A 6,774-nucleotide genomic window follows, 5' to 3' on the forward strand; every position below is an offset into this window, starting at 1 on the left:
TGCAAAGGATTATGGGAAAATATATGATCACTACTGTAATTCTCCACTACTGTAAATCCGTTTACAGTAGTGAACTTGCCCGCGAAAAATTGACCAATGGCAAGGGAGATTTTTTTTTCTCCTGTTGAGAGGAAGTGGCGGTAAAAAGGACAAAAGAGAAATGTTGCATCAATAACTCGACAAAAAGGTTAGTATATTATTTATGTTTTATGAAAAACTGAACAATTTTAATTTGTTTTCACTTGTTAACAGCAAACTAACAATATTCATCGTGTTTTTCCTGTCGGTAGCCTTTTTTTTCTGACTGACGGCCGGGGCGCCGCCATAACGGTGAAAACATGGACTGGTGAGTAAATTAAGGTGACCTATATTAGTCGAAATAAACTTTATTTAAACTGAGAAACACGTTTGTATATTGTGCTGCCCTTTAATGCAAGTTAGTTCGTCTGACGAGCCCTTACTCAAGCTTAACAGCAAACTGAGGTGAAATACTGAGGTAAAGTGCGTTAAGCAACACCACTGTTTCTGTGGAGATTTTAAACTGTATTTTCAAGCCCTTCTTTTGCTTGTCATTTTCAAGTTTCTGGTCTGGATGTCGTCTGTAACGTCGGAGCGCGGAGGTGTAACGTTATTTTGGATCTTCTTCTGTGAATGACTGCCATAGTATCGACGATAATGAACTGGTAAGCTAATAATGTCAGTAAGCCGAAGTTGACAAGCTTAACGTTAGTCACAGAGCAGCATAATATCTTTTAAACGCTGCCTCTTTATAGCTGGCAAGGTAATTCTCTTCAAATGATGTTTAAGTAAGAAATGTGTGTATGAATGTCGTATGTAACTTTATAGACGGTCCCTTCAGTGACAGACATGACATAAACAGCGCGCTAACATGAAACACTGAGGTAAAACTGAACACCGCGGTTAACTGCATCTTTTGTGTTTTATTTTCAAGTTTGTGGTCTTGTGGTCATGTCGTCTGCATCGGAGGTGTATTAGAGTCTTTTCTGGTGATTGCCGTCGTCGCGGTGCAAACAACAGGTGAGCTTCCCCTTTCATCAATTTAACTAAGTTAATGTTAACGTTACTAAATTAGCCAAATTAGCCACAGGCTGCTGTTCTCCACTGACTTGCAGAACATGTTAACCTTTTAAAGAGAGTAACGGGCTAGCAATATATTAATATAACAAGTTTTGCTAATAAATATTATAAATGTTTATTTTATTAAAAATGTAGATTTTATTACTGTACAGTAGTTGTCTTTTCTGATCATAAACTATAGTAACACTAAAAGGGTGTTGTGACACTGTCTGTTACAGGAGATTTCTCCAAGCACTAACTGGATGCTGACCATCAGGGGCAGAATCATCATACAGCCAGCTGTCCATTTTACAGACATGCAGAATCAGGTAACCCAAAACATTTTTGTTTTACATTGCATTTACATTCATGCATTTTTCAGATGCTTTTATCCTAAGCAAGTTATATTGTATTTAAAGTACACATTTGAAAGGTATTTATTTCCGGGGAATGTTTTTTATTACCATGTCTTGTCACATCAAGATTGAGTTTGCATGCACATTAAAATTATTTCTATTAAACCAGCATTTAAACAGCAAAATGCAGCTGCTTCAGGTATCTTTAACTTACTGTAACCTTTAAATTCATAATAGCAATCTTACCGTCTGTCAATTTAGATTATTGTTACTGTAAAGCAACAATTAGAGATTTTTAATCATAGTAGGCTTATTATATGCACAGACTTTCTAGGAAACACGCGTTTAGAATGTTTATATGAACAGATTGGTTAGCATTTAGCATGGTCTGTGGCAGACTTTTGAGTGTCAGGGCAACAAAATTCAATAAACAAGAATGTAATATTAAGTGATTTAAATCATGAAGAAAGTATTGTCTTTTTGCTCCATTTAGTAAAAACGGTTCTTAACAAAGCCATGTTGTGCATCTCTGCACACAGCAGTGTTTCATTACTGAATGAATTTACCTTTTTTAAACACCTAGAATCAGTGACTTACTGACCCATTCATAAAATTCTTTATAAAAAATTTCAAGAAAAAGTTTCTTCAGTTTTTTTTCTTACTACTGCGTTCGTATGTAGTATATCATTTTTTTTTTTAAATGCATACAGCACCAAGTTTGACAGTTGAGGCAAATTCTTTAAACACTGTTTTTCTTGTGCTTGCAGGTTTGTTCAGACAGTCAACCTTTGTGGCAGCAAATGCATTGACAGTCACAGATCAGATGGACTTCTGGAAAGAGGGTGCAAACAACAAGCATCAGCCTGAATCCCATTCTGCCGTTTCTCATCAGAGAGCTTGTCAACTTTGACTCAAAACTACTAAAATTTAACACAACACAAACACATTTTTACTGTATGATTTTATTTTATTTACACTACCAGACAAAGCTTTTGAACAGTAAGATTTTAAATGTTTTTAAAGAAGGTCTCTTCTGCTCACTAAGCCTGCATTCATTTGATCCAAAGTACAGCAAACACAGTACACTTTTGAACCATTTTTATTATTTAAAATAACTGTTTTCTTTTTGAATATATTTTAAAATGTAATTTATTGCTGTGATCAAACCTTAATTTTTAGCATCATTACTGCAGTCACATGATCCTTCAGAAATCATTCTAATAATTTGATTTTCTGCTCAAAAACTATTATTATGATGTTGCTGAAATTATTATAATGCTAAAATACATTTTTTTTTTTTCAGGTTTCTTTGATGAATAGAAAGTTCAGATAAACAGCATTTATCTGAAACAGAAATAGTTTGTAACATTATGAATGTCTTTATTATCACTTTTGATCAATTTAAATCATCCTTGCTAAATAATATCTTTCTATTCATCAAAGAATCCTGAAAAATCTAAAAATTAAATAATGTTTATCAGCATACTAGAATGATTTCTGAAGGATCATGTGATACTGAAGACGAGTAATGATGCTGAAAATTCAGCTTTGATCAAAGGAATAAATTAAATTTGGATCAAATTAATGCAGGCTTGGTAAGCAGAAGAGAATTCTTTAAAAAAATCTTAGTGTTCAAAAACTTATGACTGGTAGTGTACTTACTTATTTTTGCTTTTCAGTATGTGTATGTTTGCCATGATACAAAGTCTCTGTACTTTTAAAAAGAAAATGTTCAACAATTAAAAAGAATATTATCAGAACTAATGCTTATGAGTTATTGTGATTTTTATGGGGTTGGGGTGGTAAAAATCTTGAATTACAGTGCTGTAGGTTAATTGGATTGTTTTTACAGGTAAAAAATGTTTAAAATAAATGAAAATAAACTCTATAGTACTGATACTGTAATTGAAAATACAGTAAAAATACTGTAATTGAAGATACAGTAAAAACACTGTAAATTAAATTACAGTAAAAATAATGTAAATGAAATTACAGTAAAAATACTGTAAATGAAATTACAGTAAAAATACTGTAAATGAAATTACAGTAAAGACCTTTTAGTACTGTAAATGCACTTACAGTATTAATACTGTAAACATTTTTACAGTAACTTACTGGCATCCAGCTGCCAGTAAGTTACTGTAAAATTTACAGCAAACTTTTTACAGTGTGCATTTGATTGATTCAGTGAGTCTGTAAGCTATTTTAGAAAGCATAATCTGAGATTCATTTGTCTCAGTGAGTCATATTGAACAGATCATTATAAATAAGCAGCTCAAAGTCATTCAGGAAACAAACACTTTGCAGATTTGATGTTTAAGAAAAAGTTCACTCAAATGAAAATGTGTTGTTAATTTACTCACCTTCAGACTTTTTTTCTTCAGTAAATCTGTAAAGGAAGTATTTAGCTTAAACCGTGGTCCTTGGTGATTCATGTCACCAATGAAGTCAGCGGCTGCACGTTTTTGAGAATAAATCAAAGCATACCAAGGAACACTAAATTAATTACTGTGTCTCCTGGTGATATATTAAGATCTTATGAAGTGAAAAGGTCAGACTGTGCAAGAAACTAAACATTATTTACAACATTTATAGGCTCAGGCAACAATAAATTACAATTCTTCGCAAACCGTTTTTTTCGGACAGTTTGTTTCAATGAACTGGGTCAATTCATTAGTTCATCTGCGTAATCTTGCAATGAGGTAAAATATACACAATTAACTTATTAAATCACCCAATAAATAATGAGTAACAAGGATGTTTTATGTCTTAAGTATATAAAGTGAATTAATTTGTCTTCATCAGCTAATATCTTCACATAAACAATGAGAAACTATAAAAACTTTAATTTCGCCCATTCATTTAAGTGCTGAGTTAATTGATCCCAGTTGTAACCTCACTTCAGGGACTGTTGGAGTAACTGGAGCACTGCATAAGTTGGCAAAAATCATAATATGATCATATATGCCAATATATTGGCTCATTTCGAGTGACTATCAGGCAAGCCCGAAAGTGAGTTGATTGAGTAACTTGTAGATCTGTGCTGCTTGAGCCACAAATTGTTCACAATTGGTGAACTGGTACAACTACAAGAACCAGTTCAAAAGAATGATTTGTTTTCAAACCGAACATCCCTCCAGAATGTTTGTCTGAGTCTATGGGTTACAGCTAGTAATGTTGTAAATAATGCTCAGTTTATTGTGCAGACTGTTCATTATGCTTCAGAAGACTTCAATATATTGTCAAAAGCCACAGGTATTAATGTTGTTTTCTTTGATACAGTATGTCACTAAAGTTAGTATACCCCTCACATTTCAGCAACCATTTTAGTATATCTTCTTGAGGGACAATACTATAGAAATGAAACTTGGATATATTTTAGAGTAGTCAATGTGCAGCTTGTACAACAGTATAGATTTACTGTCCTCTGAAAATAACTCAACATACACAGCCATTATTGTCAAAATAGTTGGCAACAAAAGTGAGTACACCCTAAGTGATAACAGCAATATGTTGTTTAACCATGCAAAGCCACATGTCCTATTCATCATAGTTATGTTTTTGTCTCCTTGACAAAACCATACAAAGTTGTGTATCTTGTATTAAAGCAGTTAAAATTAGGTGCTTTAAGTACAATTCTCTCATACCACTGCATGTTCAATTTGGCATCTCATGGCAAAGAACTCTCTGAGGATTTGGAAATTATTATTATTTTCTCTCCACAAAGGTGGCCAAGGCTATTAGAGCTTCAGTAACACCCGAAACTGAGTTACACTACAATATTCAGGTGTCATACAGAGGTTTTCCAAGAAAGGTTCCATTCGGAACAGGCCTTGTAAGGGTCGATCAACGAAATTGAGCATTCATTCTGTGCATCAAGTGCAGATCCTGACTTCAAAAAACAGATGCACGAGTGCTGCCAGCATTGCTTTAAAGGTTGCAAAAGTAGAGGGTCAGCTTGTCAGTGCTCAGACCATACACCGCACACTCATCCCAGAGGGAAGCCTCATCTGAAGCTAACTCATAAGAAAGCCCGCAAACAGTTTGCTGAAGACAACCTGCCCAAGAGCATTAATTACTGGAATTATGTTCTGTGGTCTGATGTTTGGATCAAATAGTGTCCAGCATGTGTGGTGATGCCCTGGTGAGGAGTACCAAGATTGTGTCTTGGTTAGTCAAGCATGGTGGTGGTAACATCGTGGTCTGGGGCTGCATAAGTGCTGCTGGTACTGGGGAGCTGCAGTTCATTCATGGAAACATGGATTACATTATGTATTGTACATTCTGAAGCAGAACATGATGCATTCCCTCCAGAAAGTAGTAACGACCCCAAACACACCACCAAGATGACAGCTGCCTTGCTGAGTAAGCTGAAGGTGAAGATAATGCGGTGGCCAAGTATGTCTCTAGACCTGAACCCTATTAAGCACCTGTGGGGCATCCTCAAGAGTAAGGTGGAGAAGCACCATGTGTCTAATGTCCAGCAGCTCTGTGATGAGTGGAAGAGGATCCCAGCAACAACCTGTGCAGCTCTGGTCAATTCAATGCCCAGGATGATTAGGGCAGTGCCAGATAACAACGGTGCTAACACAATACACACTTTGGACAAGTAACTTAGGGTGTACTCACTTTTGTTGCCATTGTTTTGACAAAAATGGCTGCATGTTGAGTTCTTTTCAGAGAACAGTAAATCTATACTGCTATACAAGCTATACACTGACTACTCTAAAATATATCCAAGTTTAATTTCTATAGTATTGTCCCTTGAGAAGATACACTAAAATGCTAGCTGAAATGTGAGGGGTGTACTGCCTTTTTTTTTTTTTTTTTACTGTACACATGCAGCCACTGACTTGCATTATATGAGTTACCAAGGACCACAGACTATCTACATCTTAGATGGCCTGGGGGAGAGAAAATCAAAAGCAAATTTACATTTTTTGGTGAACCACTTCTTTAACAGAATCAAACCTTATGCTAATCCTTCAGTTCTGTTATTTTCATGTAATAATGAAAAGTGGTTCCTGTCTTCTAGCCCAACTGTTTATACTTCCTGAAGACAGATTTAAATTGGGAGTTATAAACAGCTGCATGTGTGACACACAGTACTACCTGAGACGGAAGATGCATGTGGGAAGAGTCTAATTTTATTTATGGCCATAATGCGATAGTCATCAACAGAATGACAGCTATGTTCACAGTCTGTGTATTTTTTGCATTTCTTATAAAATGGACATTCGTCATATTTGTTATACAACAGTGTCAGCTGAACTGATGTTTATTTATGCAAATAAAGGAACAGTTAATCCATCCATCCATTTTTCAATACTGTCATCATATA

At 35.0% G+C, this 6,774-nt stretch overlaps 1 long non-coding RNA gene across 1 annotated transcript; it reads left to right on the plus strand.

Moving 5' to 3' along the window:
* The first annotated feature begins 908 nt into the window (after window positions 1-908).
* Window positions 909-2,910, plus strand: LOC141287858 (uncharacterized). Its single transcript, XR_012339560.1, has 3 exons — window positions 909-1,038; window positions 1,317-1,406; window positions 2,201-2,910. It is a non-coding gene; the product is annotated as an uncharacterized lncRNA (long non-coding RNA).
* The last annotated feature ends 3,864 nt before the right edge of the window (window positions 2,911-6,774 follow it).

Source organism: Garra rufa, chromosome 16, assembly GCF_049309525.1.
Source record: "Garra rufa chromosome 16, GarRuf1.0, whole genome shotgun sequence".
In the NCBI taxonomy this organism is placed as follows: Eukaryota; Metazoa; Chordata; class Actinopteri; order Cypriniformes; family Cyprinidae; genus Garra; species Garra rufa.